Genomic DNA, 21,780 nt, shown 5'->3' on the forward strand with positions numbered 1-21,780 from the left:
TTCATGTTCTACCAAAAATAAAAAATAGTATGGGAAGCCAAGGACGACCCTGCCATGCATAGTCCACCATAGATAGGTGAATGAACTGTATCTGTCTGTGGGCAGGCATATGCTGTGCCTGTGTGTGTGTGTGTGTGTGTGTGTGTGTGTGTGTGTGTGTGTGTGTGTGTGTGGCTGTATGAGTTGAGGATTAGAGGTTATAGGTATTTTTATTACACTGTAATGTTTGACTCACTGCTGTCGTTTAGCATCATCAGTGCAATTTGAAATGTATTTTTTTGAAATGCAATGTACTATTTTGTATTGTAATGTATTTAATGTATTTCTGGACTCTTGGAAGATTAGCCGAAAGGCTAAAAGAGATTCAAATCCAAATCTAAATCTCCCCCTCCCTCCCTCTCTCTCTCTGTGTCTCTCTCTCTCTCTCTCCCTCTCATGTACACTGCAGGGCGCAACGGCTGCATGTGCTAGCACAGTGACTGTTTACCACGCGTGGCATACCGCTGGGCTGTCCTTGAAGCAATGCCCCACGGCGCGCACACGCACGCACACACACACACACACACACACACACACACACACACACACACACACACACACACACACACACACACGGTATACAGCCTACAGTCACACACACACAATCTGGAATAGCTGTTCAAAACATCAACATCCCAGCATGCCGTAAACACAAACAGGCCTGAAGAATGCTAGTGTGAAATTGAAATTAAAAAAGGGAACCTAACCCCCTCCGAGTCCAGACTAGTGCACAGCGAGGGGGCAGAAATCAAGGCAATAACAGCCACAGCCCAGTGTGAAATGAGACGATTCCCCCGCCTGAAGTGTGCAAACAACGTGCATTTTGTAAACCACCCAGTGGTAAAATTATCTATTCTAATGTAATCCTGGGGCTCAACACTCCCTCTGGGGACAACAACAGACTGACCTTATGCTGAACGTAGCGTGTGTAAGGAACAACAGTGTAATAATAATAAAGAAACATATGTAGGCTTGTAGCCTTACTAAACCTGGCCTCGACCTCCCGTCTGTCTCCTCTGTCTACACCACACACACCAAGGTAGGATGGAAGGTGATCACTGACCCCTCACACGCCCCCCCCCCTGCCCTCAGGTAAGAGACTGATCACTGACCCCTGACACCCCCCCTGCCCTCAGGTAAGAGACTCATCACTGACTCCTCACACCCCCCCTGCCCTCTCTTTGCCCCCCTGCCCTCAGGTAAGAGGGCAGCGGTGCTTTAACCCATTCTGACCTGAGATCAGATTCATACGAGGTTTCCACTGGACACACACACTGGTCTGATTAATCCATTCTGACCCGAGATCAGATTCTAAAAATGTCAGTCGTTCTTCGATTTTTCAAAAAATAGCAGACCTACAAGCTCGTAGCGCGCCACTCGGTGGCGCGCTACGAGCTTGTAGATCTGCTATTTTTCAATAGCTAAAGCATAGCATAATGCCAACACCAAAAGGGGTTCCCGCCCAGAATGGATTAAGAACAGCACTTAAACCGAGGCTGTCCGCCTCCTGGACGCCGTCCCTCTCTTCACTCACACTTTACAGCGTGAAGCCGCTTCAATAGAAGGATGAACCTTTGATTAATTGCTATTTATTTCAAATGAATTGTATAAACGTTCTGCATTTCTTATTTAATCGGGTACCTCTCATATATGATGTTTGTACTTTTGTATCTTTTTCTATGATTGATGTCTTTTTCTACTGTCTGAATATCTGATGTGAATTGTGATTACGTGTCTATTCGAATGTCTGTTTTTTTTAGTGCACTGAAACAAATTCCAATCAACTCTGTTGACATGGCAATAAAGTCTTGAATCTTAGTACCTACAGTATAAAAGTATATAGTTAATCTAACTCTTGGCAATGCAGGCCCTGACCTCTGTCTGTCTGTCTGTCTGTCTGTCTGTCTGTCTGTAGCCCACCACACACCGTCTGCGTCCGCCGTGGGGCGCCGCGCCGCGCCGCCCGGCGCGCCGATAGAACACAGTTCTATTTTCCAGGCGGCGCCGCGCTGCAACGCGCCGCGCCGCAGACGGTGTGCGATGGGCTTGTCTTAGCACTGACATGAGAAGTGTTCCCTTTACGTATCTATACTATTCCTCCCTTCGGACCTCCTGTCCTGTCCTCTCCTCTCCTGTCCTGTCCTGTCCTGTCCTCTCCTCTCCTCTCCTGTCCTGTCCTGTCCTCTCCTCTCCTCTCCTCTCCTCTCCTCTCCTGTCCTGTCCTGTCCTGTCCTGTCCTGTCCTGTCCTCTCCTCTCCTCTCCTCTCCTGTCCTGTCCTCTCCTGTCCTGTCCTCTCCTCTCCTGTCCTCTCCTCTCCTGTCCTGTCCTCTCCTCTCCTCTCGGACCACACAGGACCATGAGGAGACATAGTCCAGCGGACATCACCCATCCATGACTCCTGTTAACTCTGACCTCTGGAGGAACTTGGAAAGAGAGAGAGAGAGAGATGCTAAACCACAAACCAGTGTTCATGTTTAGTCTCAGTCTAAGGGCCCTATTTTCATTTAGTCTCAGTCTAGGGGCCCTATTTTCACCAGTGCGCTAACCCCATTATCCCCATTATATATACTTCTTATATACACTAGTACATCGACACGTGAGCTTGTAGATTGGGGTAAGGAGTATAAGGCGCTGGCGAAAACTTTTACTTTACTTTATTTGTTTATTTGGACAGGACAATTACATATTAACGGACGTCACATGGACGTAAATACACCGGATATACTGTAGCAAAGATGCTAGTTTTCATCCGCAGTCCTCACAAAGAAACACACAAACAGAAAATAGACAGACAAACAGTGGAATACATTTACATAACATTACACAGGGATTAGGGAACACAGCATAAAAATACACCTAAAACAAGATCACAAATGGTTGCAGCTTTAGGTTTTCAAGCAACCATCTTTTTCAGATTGTATTTAAAAAGAGGGAAATGTAGCACAATCCCTTATACGCAGACGAAGGCCATTCCATGCTGCACACAACCCTGTACTGAGAGGACATTTTGACCGAATGTCTTTTGATATACACCAGAGAGAGAGAGAGAGTAAGAGAGAGCCTAAGCTAGCTCTTTTCTGTGCTTCCATCACTGCAGGTTGTGAACAACAATCTCACGGTAAGTTTCACTCTGGCAGAAAAACCCTGAGTGTTAACGACAGGTCCAGTTGGACACTCTTAAGAGGACACTCAGACACAGGGAAGTGTGCCATGATGTAACCGATCCACACTGCGGTCAATAACTTAATGCACTTCAAGAGACACAAAGTCAAAGACAGTAATTGTAAAGGTCTGAAGCTTACAGTATAGTAACTATAGGTGACACAGAATATGCAGAGGGTCTTTGATGAACTAAATATGATTGTGAAATATGTACATTTATATATCTGCGTCTGTAGAGTTGGACAGTACCACACATTTGATTGTACAACACAAATGTACGGCTCAGGAGTGGCTGGATGGGAACTGCAAGGTTGCCAGTTCGAAACCCAGGCTCCCCCAGAGTTGGTGTCAAAGTGTCCTTGAGCAAGACACTGAACCCCTAATTGCTCCCGATGTGCTGGTTGGTGCCTTGGTTGCATGGTTTCCGCCGCAATCAGTGTATGGATGTGTGTGAGAATGGGTGAATGTAATGCACGATCTATGTAAAGCGCCTTGGATAAAGGCGCCATATAAATGCACAATTTAACCCATTCTGGACATGAACCCCTTTAGGTGCTTTAAGCATTATGTTATGCTTTAGCTATTGAAAAATAGCAGATCTACAAGCTCATAGCGCTGCAACGAGTGCCGCGCTATGAGCTTGTAGATCTGCTATTTTTTTTTTAATCGTGAAAATGTGCATGGCACAAAACTTTTAATATACGGGGGTCGGCGGCCAGTTACAGATTATTTTTGGGGTTCCTTGACATGAAATATTGAGCACCACTGATACAGAAACATGAAGTATTTCAGAAAACTGTCAGGATTTAGACGATTTTTTTCTTCTTTTTAATTAAATGGGATAATAGCCAATGTGACATCATGGTGAAGAGCACGTACAGTACAGAGTCTTTTGGTTCAAGGTCAAGGACAGTTTAGGCAAAGCAAAAAAGGCATCTGGTTCCTTCGATTTACACAAACAACAAGGAAGTGGCCTTCACTCAGCAGAGCATGATTCAATCATCTGTCATTTGTTTTTCGATACCAATACCAGTAAAATAATAATAATAAGAGCCCAATCGTTACCGTCTTTCTTTCCCTCTCACACAAAGAACAGGACACGGCCACATTAATGCATTTAGACCTGAGGCCCATTCTAAAAATGTCTTCTAAATCAGTTTTCTGAAAAGAAAACTATGTTTCTATGTTGTTCCAGGGACCTCCCAGAAGCAAAGATTTGAGTTAAAAACTCTGAAAGAATATATATTCAAAGATTTGCGCCACATTTTCACTATTTTTCAAAAATAGCAGAGTTCGTAGTGCGACACTCGGTGCCGCGCTATGAGCTTGTAGATCTGCTATTTTATATCTAAAGCAAAATAGGTTAAACACACGCCCCCCCACCCACACACACACACACACACACACACACATAATTGCAGCAATAGTGTCAGTGTAAATGTCCTGAAGGACAATGTCATTGTTAATCACCGTCATAATAATTATGATTCTGATCACTCAGCAGAGTGTCTTAAACTTCATTGTGTTGGCACGTCGTTTGGTCATTTCATTAACCCATTCTGGGCGGGAACCCCTTTTGGTGTTAGCATCATGTCATGCTTTAGCTATTGAAAAATAGCAGATCTACAAGCTCATAGAGCGCCCACCGAGTGGCGCGCTACTAGCTTTTACGTTTGCTATTTTTTGAAAAATCGAAGGACCACTGACATAGAAACATGGCTTTTTCAGAAAACCGTCAGGATGTAGAAGACATTTTTAGAATCTGATCTCAGGTCAGAATGGGTCAACACCCTCCGTGGTCATTTCATTAACACCCTCCGTACTCTCTGGGTCGCTGAGGAGAGCTTAACCCGTTTTAACCATGAGGACCGTTCTACAAGTGTCTTCTAAATCCTGACAGTTTTCTGAAAAACCCTCCGTCGGTGGTTCTCAAACATTATATGAACTATATGAGCTTGTAGATCTGCTGTTTTTCAATATCTAAAGTATAACATAATGCTTAAAAACACCAAAAAGACGTCCCCGTCCAAAATGGCTTAAATTAGCCCAACACCCAAATTGCCATTGTTTTTCTCCGTCGTTAAGACCAATGCCAAACCGGTTTGGAATCGTATCATTCGGGCCATGAAAGCTTTAATTTTTCTCTTAGGAGAAAACACTCTGGTTTGAATTGTAATGTATTGGACTGGACTGCGGGCCAGAATAGCTGGCTGTACACAATATTGTGGACATCATTTAAGCGAGTGAAGCAGCAGCACTTGGACATTATTTGTCACGCCGTCTGCGACCACGCAAGGAGGAAAACGATGAAAATATCAATGTCCCCAAGGGAGACGAAAGACCAGTCACTGGTGAACTCCTTTTTGGTACATCACAATTCTCTCTGTCAACACCCAGAAACAATCTCCAAAAAGTCTCTCAAGGCTGTAACACCAGCCCCCCTACAGCCCACACACACACACACCCCACCCATATCTCTTTGCTGAAAATTGCAGATCTACAAGCGAGTCACAACACGCGTGTGTGTGTGTGTGTGTAGCTCTGCTGGCAGGGCTCAAGATTAACGGCGTCCCGACGTCCCGGGGACTGTAAAATATCTATTTGGGACGTAAATGTATCTCATCCGGGACGGTTTCGGGACGAGAGGAGTTTTTACACTGAAAATTCGCATTTCGTGTGCAGCCATGAGCAGCATGAGAATTTGCCGTGCCGTCAACCAATGCTCTGTCGGACCAAACTAGTATGCCTCCCGTTGACAACAACAACAACGCACACAGTACACTACATTCACCCAACGGAATCATAGGAATTATATTGCTTTTGCCCCGTGGATGAGACATTTAGATTGAAAAACTATCGGTTGGAAGCGTGGATAAGACCATGGTTGTGCGCCACAGAAAGGTCCCATGGGGACATGGGGCTACACTACACCAACGTTTAACGTTAGCTTCCATGCTAGGCTTGCTAGCTGGCGTCGACATTAAATAATATGTTGGTATATATCCTCTGAAGCAACAGATGTTTTCTAATGCTGAGATTGTTCTGGAATTGCTGCCCCAACACTGTGGAATGCACACCCCAAAACCAAAACGCTCTCATTCCACAGTTTTTATTGATTGTATTTATTATTATTATTTATTGATCCTTCGTCTTAGTATTCCCCCTAATAAAGTTGTTTTTATTTGTTTTCTCATGCCAACCATGTGATAGACATTTGAGTATTCATATACCTGCATTGCTGCACGTTATCTGTTGGTCTTGATCAAGTAGCCTACACCAAAATAACAAAATCCATTTGAAAATAAAAATCACTGTTCTCAGGTCGAATATTGATATGAGATTAAAATGTGATTAATTTAGATTAATTAATTACAAAGCCTCTGATTAATTCGATTAACATTTTTAACCAAGCCCTATTTTTCATCTGGGAGCATTTTGACTAAATCAGTGTATCTACAGAAGAAACATGAAGCCAAACAATTAATGTACTGCATGTATTCAATACATGCAGTACATTATTTGTTTGGCTTAATTGTATTTCTATTACAATAGGAATACTGTAACTGCCGGGGACACTTGTTGGTTTTAACTTCAATTATTTTGTTTGAAGTGGATTTGTTTTATTTACTTTGCTTTGGTATATACTTATTTTTGACACTTGTATGTTTGGTTTACCTTTATTTTATTAATTTCACAATTTGAGTGGTGCTTTTTGTAAAAAAAAATCCCGGGACGGTATACATTTACTTCGGGACGGTTCAAATTGTATTTTGGGACGGTTCCGGGACGGTGGTGAAAAAAGTTAGTCTTGAGCCCTGTCTGCTGGTTGTCTCCGCCAGGCCGAAAGGCATCATGGCCGAGACTATGTTTTGCACCCTGTGAGTCCGTCCGTCGGTCCGTCCCCACATGTATAGCGCCACCAGGAGGAGACACCAACACATATTTTCTTGCCAGTACTCCTACAGATGTTGTCCAAACATCCACGCAAATTAGTACACACAGTATCTTTAATTAAACAAAACTAGTATTTCAGATTTTTCATCTTGCATCCTGATTGGTGTCCAAAGGTTTGCACGGAGTGCTCCGATTGTAACACAACTTCGTCTACATGGAAACTAAATTAAAACTATAGCTACGATGACTAAAACTAAGACTAAATATACTGACAATCTTTGTCCACAAATAATAACTAGACTACAATGTTAGGAAGGGACAAGAGATACACTAGTATAAGTCATTTTCACACTTGGTTGCATGCTGAAAATAGCAGATCTACAAGCTCACAGCGCGTCGCAGCATTCCAAATGGACCTATATATACGGGTCTATAACTCTGAGAGTGCACAAATGGAACCATGTGGTTCCCAGTTTGTACAATCTCAGAATTATGGGGGTCCTTGAAAAAAACAAAAACAAAAAAGTGTTTGAGAAGTACTGGGTGTAATTGACGCTCCTCTCTCTCTCTCTCTCTCTCTCTCTCTCTAACAACAACAGGCCCAGCTCGTCCTGACCTGACGGACTGCATTCCCGACGACCTTTTCCCTCATTGGGTGAAGAGGTCTGCATTCTCTTCCCTCATTGGGTGAAGAGGTCTGCATTCTCTTCCCTCATTGGGTGAAGAGGTCTTGCATTCTCTCCTCTCTCCAAACAACTGTGACTAATGCGAGCCGTGGCGTGGTGGTGGTGAAACCCTCGCCCGTCTCAGAAACACAACCCTAAGACCAGAATAAAAACAACTCCCAGGAATGTTTACATTCTTCATCCATTTCTTTCCTTCGCTTTTAAAAAGTCGACACAACTTGTGAGTTGTGACATTGTGTGTACGCACGGCAGTCAGTCAGTCAGTCAGTCAGTCAGTCAGTCAGTCAGTCAGACAGTCAGTCAGTGAGTGCTGTCTGCGACAAAGGGGGAAACGCAGAAGAATATAGAATCCGTCTGTCTGTCTGTCTGGATGGATTGTTTTCTCCTTCCTTTTCACTGTGCTGCCTGTCCTGTACAGTCGTCTTATAACGTCCTGGTTCGATCTGTTCTCAACGTTTGTTCATTCATCGAACGCCTCGCTGACTGACTGCACATGTGCGTCTTCTAAAATGAGTCTAGTGACAGCACACTTGCATTCAAGCACGGTACGACCTCGCCTTGGCTAGTTGGCATTCAACAGTTTTCACAAAACTACCCTTTGTGTTGCAATTCGTTGCTTTCTAAAGATTCCATAGACAGTGGCTCCTATTAAAAGCAGTTGTGAGCGAGTGAAAAAAGCTCTCAATGGGGTTGGAGAACTGAGACACAGACTCCTCTAGTCTAGTCCTATAGTTGTGGGGTTTGTTGTTACAAAATGGTGGATCCTCCTCAAGAAGAGTTGAGTGGCTGGAGCACACGCACGGCAACAGGAAATGAACTCTGACATAAGAGCTCTGGACCTCTGGACCTCCTCAGGCCCCCCCCCCCCCACTACACCCCACCCCCCCTGCTGCATCCTGGGAAATCATGGCAGCACCGAGAAAAGAAATGACCCAAGTCACCTCCCAGGAAGCCGAAGCAGCCGCAGCTAAAAAAGCTCCATCTTTTTTAAAAAGTCATCTAAAGTCAGCACACAATGAACTGCATATCCTCGGAGCATTTCAGGGCTTGTCATTAATCACATTGAACCCATTCAGCAGGGGCGGGTGTCGTATTAAAGCATTATGTTATACTTTAGCTATTGAAAAATAGCAGATCTACAAGCTCATAGCGCGGCACAGAGTGCCGCGCTACGAGCTTGTAGGTCTGCTATTTTTTGAAAAGAATCGTGAAAATGTGGCACAAATCTTTGAATATATATATTCTTTCAGAGCGAACGTATTTAACTCATATGTTTGTTTGCTTCTGGGGGGTGGGGCGGGGGTCCCTGGAACATCATGTCGGTCGGCCTCCAATTACATATTTTTTGGGGGTCCCTGAAATGAAAATGTTTGAGAACCACTGACATAGAAACAGTTCAGAAAACTGTCAGGATTTAGAAGGCATTTGTAGAATCGTCCTCAGGTCTAAATGGGTTTAAACCCCAGCGTCCACATTTTGGGCAAAAAAGAAAACAACCATATATATATAGGTATTAACATATAATAACAAAAATAGTCAATCAATGGCGATGCAACACACTGTGAGCATGTATAGACAGTGGTCTTTTTCACAATTTCATATATATTGACACATATATTGTGCCTGTATACATTCTAGCGTTGAATATCGTTTCATATTCATTACCAGGCTTGGATTCAGCTGTGCCGTTTTGCAACAACAACAGGAGCCCACAACAAGGTCAAAGACAGTTCCTTTTTTGGTGTTTTAACTAAGCATTACTGGATGTTATACTGAATGCAGAATATATATTCTTTTCAGAAGACACAGAGACTTTTTGGACTCTGAAATACTATATGTTTCTATATCAGTGGTGCTCAACATGTCATGTCAAGGACCCCCAGAATTATCTGCATTGACTGCGGACCCCCCCATCTGCCCCCCCCCCCCCCAGTACCAACGATTTGAGTAAAAACTTTCTCTCTAAAATAATATATATTCAAAGATCTGAGCCACATTTCACGATTTAAAAAAAAAGAAATAGCAGATCTACAAGCTCAAAAAGGGGGTTCCCGTCCAGAATGGTTTAAATAATGACCTCGGCCTCTAGTCTATATACACAGTAGAGTGTGTGACCATTAGCGGGAAAAGGCCATGATTTAGAGCTTTATAGCTAACACCGTTAGCCACTTTGCACAACGCTGGCCCAGAGTTTCTGCACCATCGCTAATCCGTCCTCCATCCATCCATCCATCCATCCATCTTCCCTCAGCGGCTGGCGGCGCCTCAGCTAGCCGCCGCTGCTGCTAGCCGCTGATGCCGCTCTCTCTCTCCTTGAGTTTTATGGCTGCTGTCCCGTGGCCGCGCGGCGGCGATAGCGTGGACATCATTAGCTAAGTGGCGGCTGGATGACAGCTGGTGGCGCTATGCGATCGATGCAGGGCCCACGCCGTCCTCGGAGAGGCTGAGCAGTGCTTACTCATCAGCCTGGGGGCCGGCCGGCGTGCACGCCATGCCACGCACGCCACGCCCTGCAGCCCCCCAGACCACTGAGACCAGAGTCTGCATGGGAACGGCCCCCCAGACCACTGAGACCAGAGTCTGCATTATGGGAACGGGCCCCCCAGACCACTGAGACCAGAGTCTGCATTATGGGAACGGGCCCCCCAGACCACTGAGACCAGAGTCTGCATTATGGGAACGGGCCCCCCAGACCACTGAGACCAGAGTCTGCATTATGGGAACGGGCCCCCCAGACCACTGAGACCATAGTCTGCATTATGGGAACGGGCCCCCCAGACCACTGAGACCAGAGTCTGCATTATGGGAACGGGCCCCCCAGACCACTGAGACCAGGGTCTGCATTATGGGAACGGGCCCCCCAGACCACTGAGACCAGAGTCTGCATTATGGGAACGGGCCAGATAAGGACTGAGAGGAGGTGTCGTGGAGGCCTCGCATGCAGCCCCGTGATAAAGAATGGCTACGAGCGGTCCCACCTTATCTTCTCACCTTAAAGAGGATATGATGTCCGCTGTCACACACTGAGCCGCCTCACACTGAGCCGCCTCACGGCCAGAGCTGCCGTGACAGATGTGTCAAAAGGGGTTGAGGAGGGGTCAGCCACTGGTGGTGTGTGTGTGCGTGTGTGTGTGTGTGAGAGAGTGTGAGTGTGTGTGTGTGTGTGTGTGTGGGTGTGTGAGAGAGTGTGAGTGCGTGCGTGTGTAAGAGAGTGTGAGTGCGTGCGTGCGTGTGTGCGTGTGAGAGAGAGTGAGTGTGAGAGAGTGCGAGTGTGAGTGCGTGCGTGTGTGAGAGAGTGTGTGAGTGAGTGCGTGCATGCGTGCGTGCGTGTGTGTGTGTGAGAGAGTGAGTGTGTGTTGTACATTATTCAGGCCAATTAGGTTATCTTATGTTGGTGGAACACTTTTCAAAATGTCCCCACGCTAACTTTGCATTGTGCAAAACCATGAATACTAAAAAGTGACCCCAGACAATGATTTGCAAATGTTATACATTGCCCGGAGCAAGCACCAAAACTAATACATTTCAAATGTCATAACATTGCACTTAAATGTGCCTCCGTGTAACAATAGTCCTGTTTGTTTATTGTCTGAGTGCCAATAAGTAACTGCACTGAGATGCCAGATCAACTGCAGTTTTCCATCTTTTTTATCGCGACGCGGAAGGGCAGAGCGTTTTTCAAGATTTCCACTTTGGAAGGTGTTTTCACTTTGGTCCATTTTCAACCCGTGCCTTAGAGTATAGCCATCATTTCTTTACACCCACTTTTCTTCTCCCCAATTTAGTCATTATGCCACTGAATGAGTTGCTGACTCAAGCCCAACACACACCGTCTGCGAACACGCCGCGCGTCAAAACAGCCGCCTCCGTTATTTTCAATGAACCTATCGCTATCGGCTATGGCTATGCGTTCACATATAGACGCCCGACAAAGCTGGATGCACCACGGTGGGAAAATAAAATAAAAAGGTGTTCCTGATATCAAAGAAACAACCCACCACAAGAACACTCGTCCCCGAATACAAGGGATACATGCAGGATATTTGATTGCAGCTTAGATATATATGGCTTTATAGATATATCATGAGAGCTTCTTAGGCCAAACCACCACAAAACACCACAAATGCCACATCCACAGAGACAGTTAACCCATTCTGGGCGGGAACCCCCTTTTGGTGTTTTAACTAAAGCATTATGTAATACTTTTAGCTATTGAAAAATAGCAGATATACAAGCTCATAGCTCACCACCGAGTGGCGCGCTACGAGCTTGTATAGGTCTGCTAGTGTAACTCTGAGGAAACACTGCACTGTGCCGTTATCGGGCCAATAACGGCACAGCCGTCCTCAAGCAAGAGGTCGATAATACATGTGTGAGGGAATGAGAGAGAGAGAGAGAGAGAGAGAGAGAGAGAGAGAGAGAGAGAGAGAGAGAGAGAGAGCGGTACTTTATGGAGACTAACAACGTTAGAAAGAGCTCCGGTAGAATAAAGTATGTTTTAAGACCTCCCGGTTATCTGTGTGGCCACAGGCCCTTTTTTTCACTGTCCCTCTCTTCCAACTTTTCCCCGTTACCTCCCCTTCGTTCTCTGTCGCTTATCAGTCTGTGATTAAACCTGCCAACTTGAATTACAACCTTGTTGGAAATAGAACACCTACTCTCTCTCTGGCTCCTCTCTCCTTCTTGCCTGAGGCTACATCCAAACTAATGTTGTATTTTTTAATGCAGAACTTTTACAACGTTTACCCCTGAAAAATGGACTTTTCAAAAAGCCCGCTGGCCCCTGGTTTGTTTCGAAAGACTCCAGCATTGGCTTTTCATCCTGTACCCTGGAAAGTAAACACGGGGCGACTAGACTGTCTGCAATGTAATTTTCAAGACTATTGAAAATCACATTGCAGAGACAGTCGCCCCATGTTTACTTTCCAACGAACCGAAGAGAAAACAAACCACATTTTGAATGCCAGTGGTTAATTAATTAATAGATTTGCAGACTCGCAGGTGTTGCTGACCTTGTTGTCTATGCTAGCAGCTGTTGTTGTACAGTGGAATTATGCATTTCATGATGCTAATGCTGTACGTGGTATGTTGCTCTTGTTTGACTGAGACTCATTAAATGGTACTACTTACGGTGCACACTTTGAATACAGTCTGCCACACAGACTTGTAGGCAAGCTGTTTTGTTATGTGAGCAAATGGATACAAATCCTCTGACCAGTGGCATTATTTATCATCAGCCCTACGTGGAGCTCTGGTTCTGGTTCTGTCTGGGGGAGGTCCGGGTAGATCCGCTGGCCGGCGGGATGATTTGATTGGATCAATGAGGTCGTGGTTCTAGCGGTCCAGGCGCATGCCCAACATATAGGCTTTGGACTCACAACGCGTCGCGTGTTCGAGTCCCGTTCATGACGACCTTTGGCTGCGTGTCTCTCCTCCCTTCTCTCTCCCTCTTTCCTGTCTATCTTCACTTTATATTATCAATAAAGGCAAACAAATCTTTAAAAAGACAAAGGAATAGCACCAGAGAACCAGATCGACCTTGGATCATTCAATCATCTCTGTGAAAGAATAGGTCTGTATGTGTGGAAGGACAGAGCAGCAACGAAGATGAGGGCGACACTACGTTGGAACTAAGGTATAGCGTGCCGCGCACGTTGCATTTATCCGTGTGATGAGGGAAGCCTCCGGGATAAGAAGACGCTAATGCTTGTGGACCATTGGAGAACACGTTGTTTTTCAGTCAATATCCGACAAGTTGTTTCAGTCAATATCCGACAGGTTGTTTCCGCCAATATCTGACAGGTTGTTTCCGCCAATATCCGACAAGTCTGCACTCTGCAAGGCCGTCATCATCCTCTTCCTGGGGGCCAAACGCTGAGTACAGACTAGAGAGAGCCCAAATGAAGGATCTTGTCAACTCGGACCAAACAAGGTATTTATTTGCCGCAGTGCGTGGGGAGCAATTGACTGCACGCACGTCAAAACAACAAAAACAACACCTACGTAGGTAAATCCACAGACAATGGGAAACTATATCCTGTGAATGTATACAAGCAGGGTTTCATGGACATTGTCGTTTAACCCATTTAGGCCTGACATAAAAAAAAAGAAGAAAAAAAATCTTCTAAATCCTCCAGTTTTCTGAAATAAATATTTTCACGATTTTTCAAAAATAGCACACCTACAAGCTCGATCTGCTATTTTTCAATACCTAAATAATAACAATGTTTAAAAGACCAAAAGGGGTTCCCGCCCCAAAATGGGTTAATTGCTGTCAAATGTGATACAAGTAAATAGTATATGGACAGAGATCGTAAACGGTGCCAACATGTTCTTGTGGACAGAGATAGTTAATTTGTCTTTTTTTTTTTTTTTAGAGTTCATTTAAATGAAAATGTATTAGTGTGGAAGTGCTCAGGTGGAAGGGCAGGTGTGTATGAAGGCCAATCTGAATGAAGCCGTCAGGAGATGTGGACAGAAGCGGCCTGCTGGGATAAATAGACAACGCAAAGAGATCACACACACACACACACACATCACGCTACATGGTGGCGTCAGTATGAATTAGACACCATCACAGACACGTGCACGTGCTTACACATCCAAGTCTTCACAGACAACGGCGTGCATGTGCTTACACATCCAAACCCAGACAGACGATAGCGACGCATGGCGCAGGACCACGATGCCCGTCGTCTAGAAAACAACCCAAATCATCACACTGAACTTCCTGCTTCGGAGTGTGGAATAATACGGTGCCCCGATAAACCTGCCTGGGCCGAGAAACCATTCATAGAATTAACCGATATTTAAATGGAATCATGTGTGATCTGAACCAAGTACCTGTAGCCGTTCCATACATACAGCAATAAGTCAACGAGATTCATTTCAGTTCGGGTAGATTATAAACATGCAGAGCCAAGACAGAGAGACAGACAGACAGACAGACAGACAGACAGACAGACAGGGCCATATATACTTCTGTCTGTCTCAAATGGAGGAAAGGAAGAGTGGAAGACATTCGATTGAAAGAACATAGCAGTGATTGCTTCGAGTTGACTGACACGTCTGTTAAGACTAACGAATACAACATATTTGAAAATGTGAAGCTTGGCCAATAACTACTGTATATGCGGTGTGTTGTCACACACACAGACAGACACACACACACACACACACACACACACACACACACGGTTATCCTTTAATACCTGTGCGGGTCGAATTCGAAGGTGACAGAGTTCTTCCGACGGAGCCCTTGCCTCCTCGACCCCATTGTCATCTCCTCCTCTAGCCTCTCTCTCACCATTCAGAGTGCCCTCAGCCAAGATCACTGAGCACTCACTCACTCTCTCACTCCGTCACTAGACCAAAATACTCCTTCTCCAGCAGCAAAACAAACCAATTCACACGCACTCATGTCATTCCAATCCCTTATACACAGTAGCAGACATTCAGTGTGAAACAACAACATCGTCTGCTTTTGGGTTAAGAATATATAGGGCTGTAAAGGTACGTTGGTACACAGTGTTCATAGAATAAATATAACGTGTCCATTACGGGTCGTTCTTTTACCATTTTCAGAGTTAAATCAACCACTTAACCCATTCTGACCTGAGATCAGATTCTAACGCACAGAAGAATGGTGGTTCTTTAGCGCATTTTGACCTGAGATCAGATTTAAAAAAAATGTCAGACCTACAAGCTCGTAGCGCGCCACTCGGTGGCGCGCTACGAGCTTGTAGGTCTGCTATTTTTAAATAGCTAAAGCCAAAATGGGTCATACGTTTTACTTCATTGTATGACAGCGTTGCACAAAAAAGAATAGTCTAATCTACAAGTGTTTGTTCAAAAATGTTATATGAATATTTGGGGGGAAAGTTTTTTTCACCTCAAACGACCACATGCCCAAAATAGGGCCTCATATGTGGTCGACGCCACACTGTGGTGTGGAAACCCATTTACTATTGGACTGCAGTCATAACCTCTTATCTATGGACATGCTGCTGAGTCATGGGATTCTGCCGCGGCCAATACCGACGCGGCAGGGTTTACGATGGCCGTCATCGATTGGTTGATGCCCCTCAGAGCACACAGAGCTGAAAGGGCACATACCAGCAGATACCAGCACATACCAGCACATACCAGCAGACACCAGCACATACCAGCAGATACCAGCAGATACCAGCAGATACCAGCAGCACAGCCTGAGGCACAACCTGGAGCAACTCCCTGAATGGTGATTCTACTCTCTCTCTCTCTCCCTCTCTCCCCCTCTCCCTCTCTCTCTCAACCTCTCCCTCTCACTCTTTCCCTCCCTCTCCCCCCTCTCTCTCTCTCCCCCCCTCTGTCTCTCCCCCCCCATCTCTCTATACCCTCTCTCTCCCTCTCCCCCTCCCTCCCTCTCTCTCCCATTACTTCCTTTCTTCAAGCTCTCTCTCTCTCTCTCTCTCTCTCTCTCTCTCTCCCATTTGACTGTCTCCACCGTTGTGTGCCATTCTCTCATTCGCCCTCTCCTTCTTTTCCCCTCTTGCCTTGCTCATGTTTCCTCGTCCTCGTTACTTAATCCATTTTGGGTGGGAACCCCTTTTGGGTGTTAGCATTATGCTATAGCTATTGACAAATAGCAGATCTACAAGCTCATAGCGCGCCACCGAGTGGCGCGCTATGAGCTTGTAGGTCTGCTATTTTTGGAAAACCCGAAGAACGACTGACATATAGAAACATAGCTTTTTCAGAAAACAGTCAGGATGTAGTGGAAGACATTTGTATTAGAATCTGATCTCAGGTCAGAACGGGTTAATGGTCTCAGTCATATAGTATCTCTCATTGGTTCCTCGTCGTCCCTCCATGGTTCCAGATCTGTTGTGTAACGAATGGCATGTCTGGACGCAGCGGAGCAGAGCCGCTGAACGTCCAGAGGTCACCATTCCAGCGTGGCCTACATCCTGCCACTTCATCTCCATGGCCACCATTCATTCCACAACAAACCGCCATGCACCGCCTTTTGTCACAAAGAAGCATGATGGCGGCCGACTAAAGACTGCCCTCGCAAAACCATTATTTATATCGAACCTCCCCCCCCCCCCACACCCCCCCTCTGTACCTTTCGCCAGCGCCATCCATTAGTAAAGTATTTGCGATGGGAAGAGTAATAACCATTTGATGGATATGAGGGGAGGGGAGGGAGGGGTTGGCTTATGGGGTCAACGGGCGTCCATTCATCCATTAAAAAGGAGACCTCTGTTATTGATTGAGCCGTAGTAGGAATCTCTCCAATGCTCTTGGGTGCACCATTTGTTACAAAGAGCTTTTTGGAGAAATGTTTGTGTGAGTGCGTGCGCGCGCGCGTGCGTGCGTGCGTGCGTGTGTCCTATGAATTGTGACCACACCCACTTAACCACTTAAGCCCTGTTTTGTACATTGTCGTACGACACTCCTGCCAAAGTAGCGAAAATAGACGATATACAAGCTTTTTTTGCTTATAGCGAGTAAGACGCGCGAACGTGGAAAGCGAACGCGAGTGATTTGTTGATGCAACACACTCGATATTTGGACGTAGCTCCATATATGGGCACAAAGTGTCTGTGCCCCTTGTGCCCATATATGGAGCTGAGTGATTTGTTGATGCAACACACTCCATATTTGGACGTAGCTCCATATATGGGCACAAAGGGGGGACACACGCACGCACAGACATGATCTGCTAGGTCTCATAGTAAATGCTCACTGCGTTCGCAACTACATGCTGAAAATAGGGATGCTAGGTTGACCTTGCGTTTTTTGACACCCAACCCACAATCCCCGCCATCACTCTGTCACGACACCTAACTCGCAATTCCCGTCACACACCCCAGGCAAGCCCCCAGGTCATCGTGACATCACGTGACATCAGGCCCCATATATGGTGCCCATGCAGGTCATTGTCACGTGACATCATCAGGGATGGATATATAGTAAATGCGACCTGCTGTGGCAGTTAAGCCCATATATGGAGAACACTGATGTCATCAATATTGGCCAGCAACTCATCCCGACGTCAAACCTCAAACCCTTAGATCTCCATATATGGATATATGTCAGAACCTGTTCTGACATTCCATATGATGATCCTTCCCCATCCATCCTTCCTCTTCGATGTCTCCCTTTTTGACTGATACCCGTTCCATTAAAACTCTAGCAAACTCTGCCTCAAAGTTTATTAGTGCAGCCGCGCCCGTCAGCCGACGAAAACTAGAGTTCTCATCAGGCCCGAGAATTAAGGCCCGGCCCTACCTGGGCTCTCATCAAGCCCTGTACACTCAAGAGAATGTCCCCGCTACCATCCTTAGATCTCCATGTACTGTATGGAGCTGACCTGTTCTGACATTACATTATGTTGATCTGACCTCATCAAAACCATGTACACTCAAGACAAAGAAAGAAAGAAAGTTACTATGTTTACCCAGGGTAACTGGACTAAGCTGAGAGGCTAAATGTCATCAGATGGTGGTTCCCTGGCTCAAATGGGTCTGAGAGGCTAAATGTCATCAAATGCTGGTCCGTGGCTCAAATGGGTCTGAGAGGCTAAATGTCATCAGATGGTGGTTCCGTGGCTCAAATGGGTCTGAGAGGCTAAATGTCATCAGATGGTGGTTCCGTGGCTCAAATGGGTCTGAGAGGCTAAATGTCATCAGATGGTGGTTCCGTGGCTCAAATGGGTCTGAGAGGCTAAATGTCATCAGATGGTGGTTCCGTGGCTCAAATGGGTCTGAGAGGCTAAATGTCATCAAATGGTGGTCTGTGGCTCAAATGTGTCTGAGAGGCTAAATGTCATCAAATGGTGGTCCATGACTCAAATGCTGAATAGATAATAGACCTTGTTATGAAAAAGGTTGAAACCCACTGCTAGTCCAAACATACTGTGAGCTCAGATCAGTGTTGAGCTTGTGGTAGATCTGCCATTTTGCCAAATGTTGCCCACCGAATAGGGGACGCTATAGGACCTAGGGTTCATGTGGTTAAAACAGGGAGCCAGTCTCCCAGACTAAGGATAAGGACTAAAGGCTTCCGTTTCATACTGAGCCAGCCCCCGTCTGTAAATATATGCAAAGATGGACTGAGCTGAAACCATGGGGAGAGAAGAGATCCCCAGTTCAACTGAGGCAGCCACACTTTATAATGGGAATTCAGATCCAATCGTCCCAGAATGCACTTCTCTCTGGCTAATAATCGGCTGCTGGAACAAGGCGACCATTGAGACTATAGAGTGACTGTAATCTGGACCACAAAACTCCAAAGCTGCCTGCTATAATTAGCTCCTTTCTCCATCAGACAAGGCTTCCACTGACTCACACAACGCAGCTTCCTCTTTTACAGTTAATACATGAGAGACAGGTTGAACTTGAACCAAAGCCTGCATATGCCTGAAAATCTCTCATGCTTGACATACAGAGTGTGCCCTGCCTGGGTTGTCTGATACTCCCTGTGAAACCTGCAGGTGAAAAGGAGAGAGCAAGGTGGCTGCATGGTGGAAGTGAAGGCCTGAGGTCGACGGTTGACGCAGACGGAAGACGACATGACGGGCCAAGGTTTCAGAAGTGAAAGGTGTTGCTTGGCCAGGAACGTGTCTTTCCTCGTTAGAATCCCCTGGTCACAGCTGGACTTAATTATGTTTGTTTGACACCAACACTAGCATCCAGTGTATACTTCCCAATTACTGTACACAGTCTCTCATTTGATTACTAATTCAATATTGAGAACCCACGTCCGGAATTGGCATCAAAACCCATTATGAGAGGTGGATACTTTCCGCTTCTAGTTCCCTACTCCTGTTTAATATTTAATACGCGTTCTGGAACTGCCACAATATATCTGTCCTTGTGTGTGACAGAATCCCACCTTTGTTCCCTGGATCTAAAAATCTGTGCACATCAAATGAATTATCCACATCTCTATCCTCATAGACAAGGAGGCCTGCCCGCCTCTAATCTCATAAACATGCTGGAGTTCAGGGACTCGCGGCGGCACAATAGCCAACCCAGAGGCAGCAGGCCAGGCGGTGGGTACAGAATGATAGGCTGCTGCTGGGCAAATGGCTCCACCATTAAGAGGGGAGAGCGGGGCTCCCTGGAGAGGTGTGGCCACACTGCAAGGAAGGGACCCAATCAGACAGAGCACTTAAGCGCTGACAGCTGCTAATGCATTTACCTGTCTGTCTGTCTCACCAAAGAGACGGGTTCTCAGCTCAGACCTATACCACACCTGACACCTCCTTTCAGGGCTGAACAGAACTGAAACAATGACATTGTGATATTATATCTTCCTTACATTTTTGGCCCATTTCTTTCACCCCAGTGTGAATTGTCTAATGTATGGGGGGGGGGGGACGGGCCGGTTTCCGGCGTGCCGCCCCGCGTCCGAAATGGTTGAGAAATGACAGTTACCGTGCGACAGTCCCTCTACTGTACCCTCTACTGTACTGTACTGTACTGCCACACCGAAAGCATCATATATACAGTTAATATGTGCATGTGTGTGTGTTTGTGTGTGCGTTAGGTTGCGCACAGGTGGTGAAAAACAACCATGTTGTTTTCGTGCTCATACCCAGCCAACTACCCAGCTACCCACCCACACTTAGCTCCGTAAGGGAGTGGTTGCACCACTCAAAAAGGGCAGGGTTGTTTTTCTTCTTATTTATTTGTTTGGCCCAAAAAATTGTGTTTCATGATTTTTCACCATGAGTTGGCTTTGTCCGAGGCTTACAGTTCTTTAAATAAATACTTTCTGAAACGTCTATGGGAAAAACTTAACGTCTATGGGAAAAATTTATGGGAAACCCTCTTCCGGGCCACTCATGGTCATGAAAGGGGGGCGGGACTCTATAGAGACCAGGATTGCGGCATATATTTATTCCTACCCTAGGGGGACACGGGGAGAACATGCAAACTTCACACAGAAAGGCCCTTTAGCCAACCCCACCTATAGGCTATAGGCACTGTAGACGCCCCCAGCGATATTATTACCTAAGGTTTCCTAAACATGAGATTTCTCGAGTTTGGCATAGATTGTGCTATTATTTTTGCAAAATAAAAGAGTAGCAGTTGACATCATTTTGCCATATACTGTATATGCAGATCTGCATCCAAAATGCAAAAGCTCCAATTGGAAAGAATCACAATTGGAAAGAATGTACACAAGCAATGATTGGGGTGCCTTTAGAGGGTGAAATGTCAGTTCAAAAGCCTGTTCTGGCTGACTCAACATGACATTATATATATATATATATATATATATATATATATATATATATATATATATATATATATAGAGAGAGAGAGAGAGAGAGAGAGAGAGAGAGAGAGAGAGAGAGAGAGAGAGAGAGAGAGAGAGAGAGAGAGAGAGAGAGAGAGAGAGTGTAGCTCTACCTTCTGTCCAATTAAGTTGCTAGAGATCAAGGAAAAGTGTACAGCGATTAGGCCTATTCTGCATCACAAGGCAGACACTCCCATCCTCTGATCTGTGCTATAATATTTTCTCTCAGATTAGGTAGCTAGAATCCTTGACACTGCTTTCTGCTCTACTTGCTCCACTATTACTGTCGTAGATGGAAGGAGGTGTACAGGCCAAACCCTGTCCTGCATACCTCTGTGTTTAACGGCCATGACATGGCCCGTCTAATTGGTTTCAGAGATAATGAATGAATGCAGAGTAAATATTAAATCAATATGAACTTGAACTCATCATCACAAGCACAATGGTCTGGTATTGAACTAAAGAAAATATATGCACATCTCCTTGAATGTGCAGCTGATTGCCACAGTTAGTACAATAAATAAGAGGATATATCTCTCCACATGCCGCCTCCTCCTGGCTGACATGATGGGAGTGGCTGGCCACGCAGTGACCAGCAGTATGCAGTGATACACACACCAGTGTCCTAAAAATACATTGGTGTCGCTGGTAAAACATTTGTATCGTGGTACCCTATTCAATCATTGTGTGACTGGTTCCTTGTCG

At 45.5% G+C, this 21,780-nt stretch overlaps 1 protein-coding gene across 2 annotated transcripts in view; it reads right to left on the minus strand.

Moving 5' to 3' along the window:
- arhgap35a (Rho GTPase activating protein 35a) overlaps positions 1-21,780 on the minus strand; it is a 107,540-nt gene that overhangs the window by 83,986 nt on the left and 1,774 nt on the right. Inside the window, exon 1 of one of the 2 annotated variants that reach the window (XM_080772492.1) lies at positions 7,713-7,848. The exons of the other annotated variant lie outside the window; for it this stretch is intronic. The gene's annotated coding sequence lies outside the window, so the exon portion shown is untranslated. Of the gene's footprint in view, positions 1-7,712; positions 7,849-21,780 lie in introns of those variants that run through there. 2 annotated transcript variants of the gene reach the window in all.

This window comes from Protomyctophum bolini (assembly GCF_963924005.1).
Source record: "Protomyctophum bolini genome assembly, chromosome: 9".
Lineage (NCBI taxonomy): Eukaryota > Metazoa > Chordata > Actinopteri > Myctophiformes > Myctophidae > Protomyctophum > Protomyctophum bolini.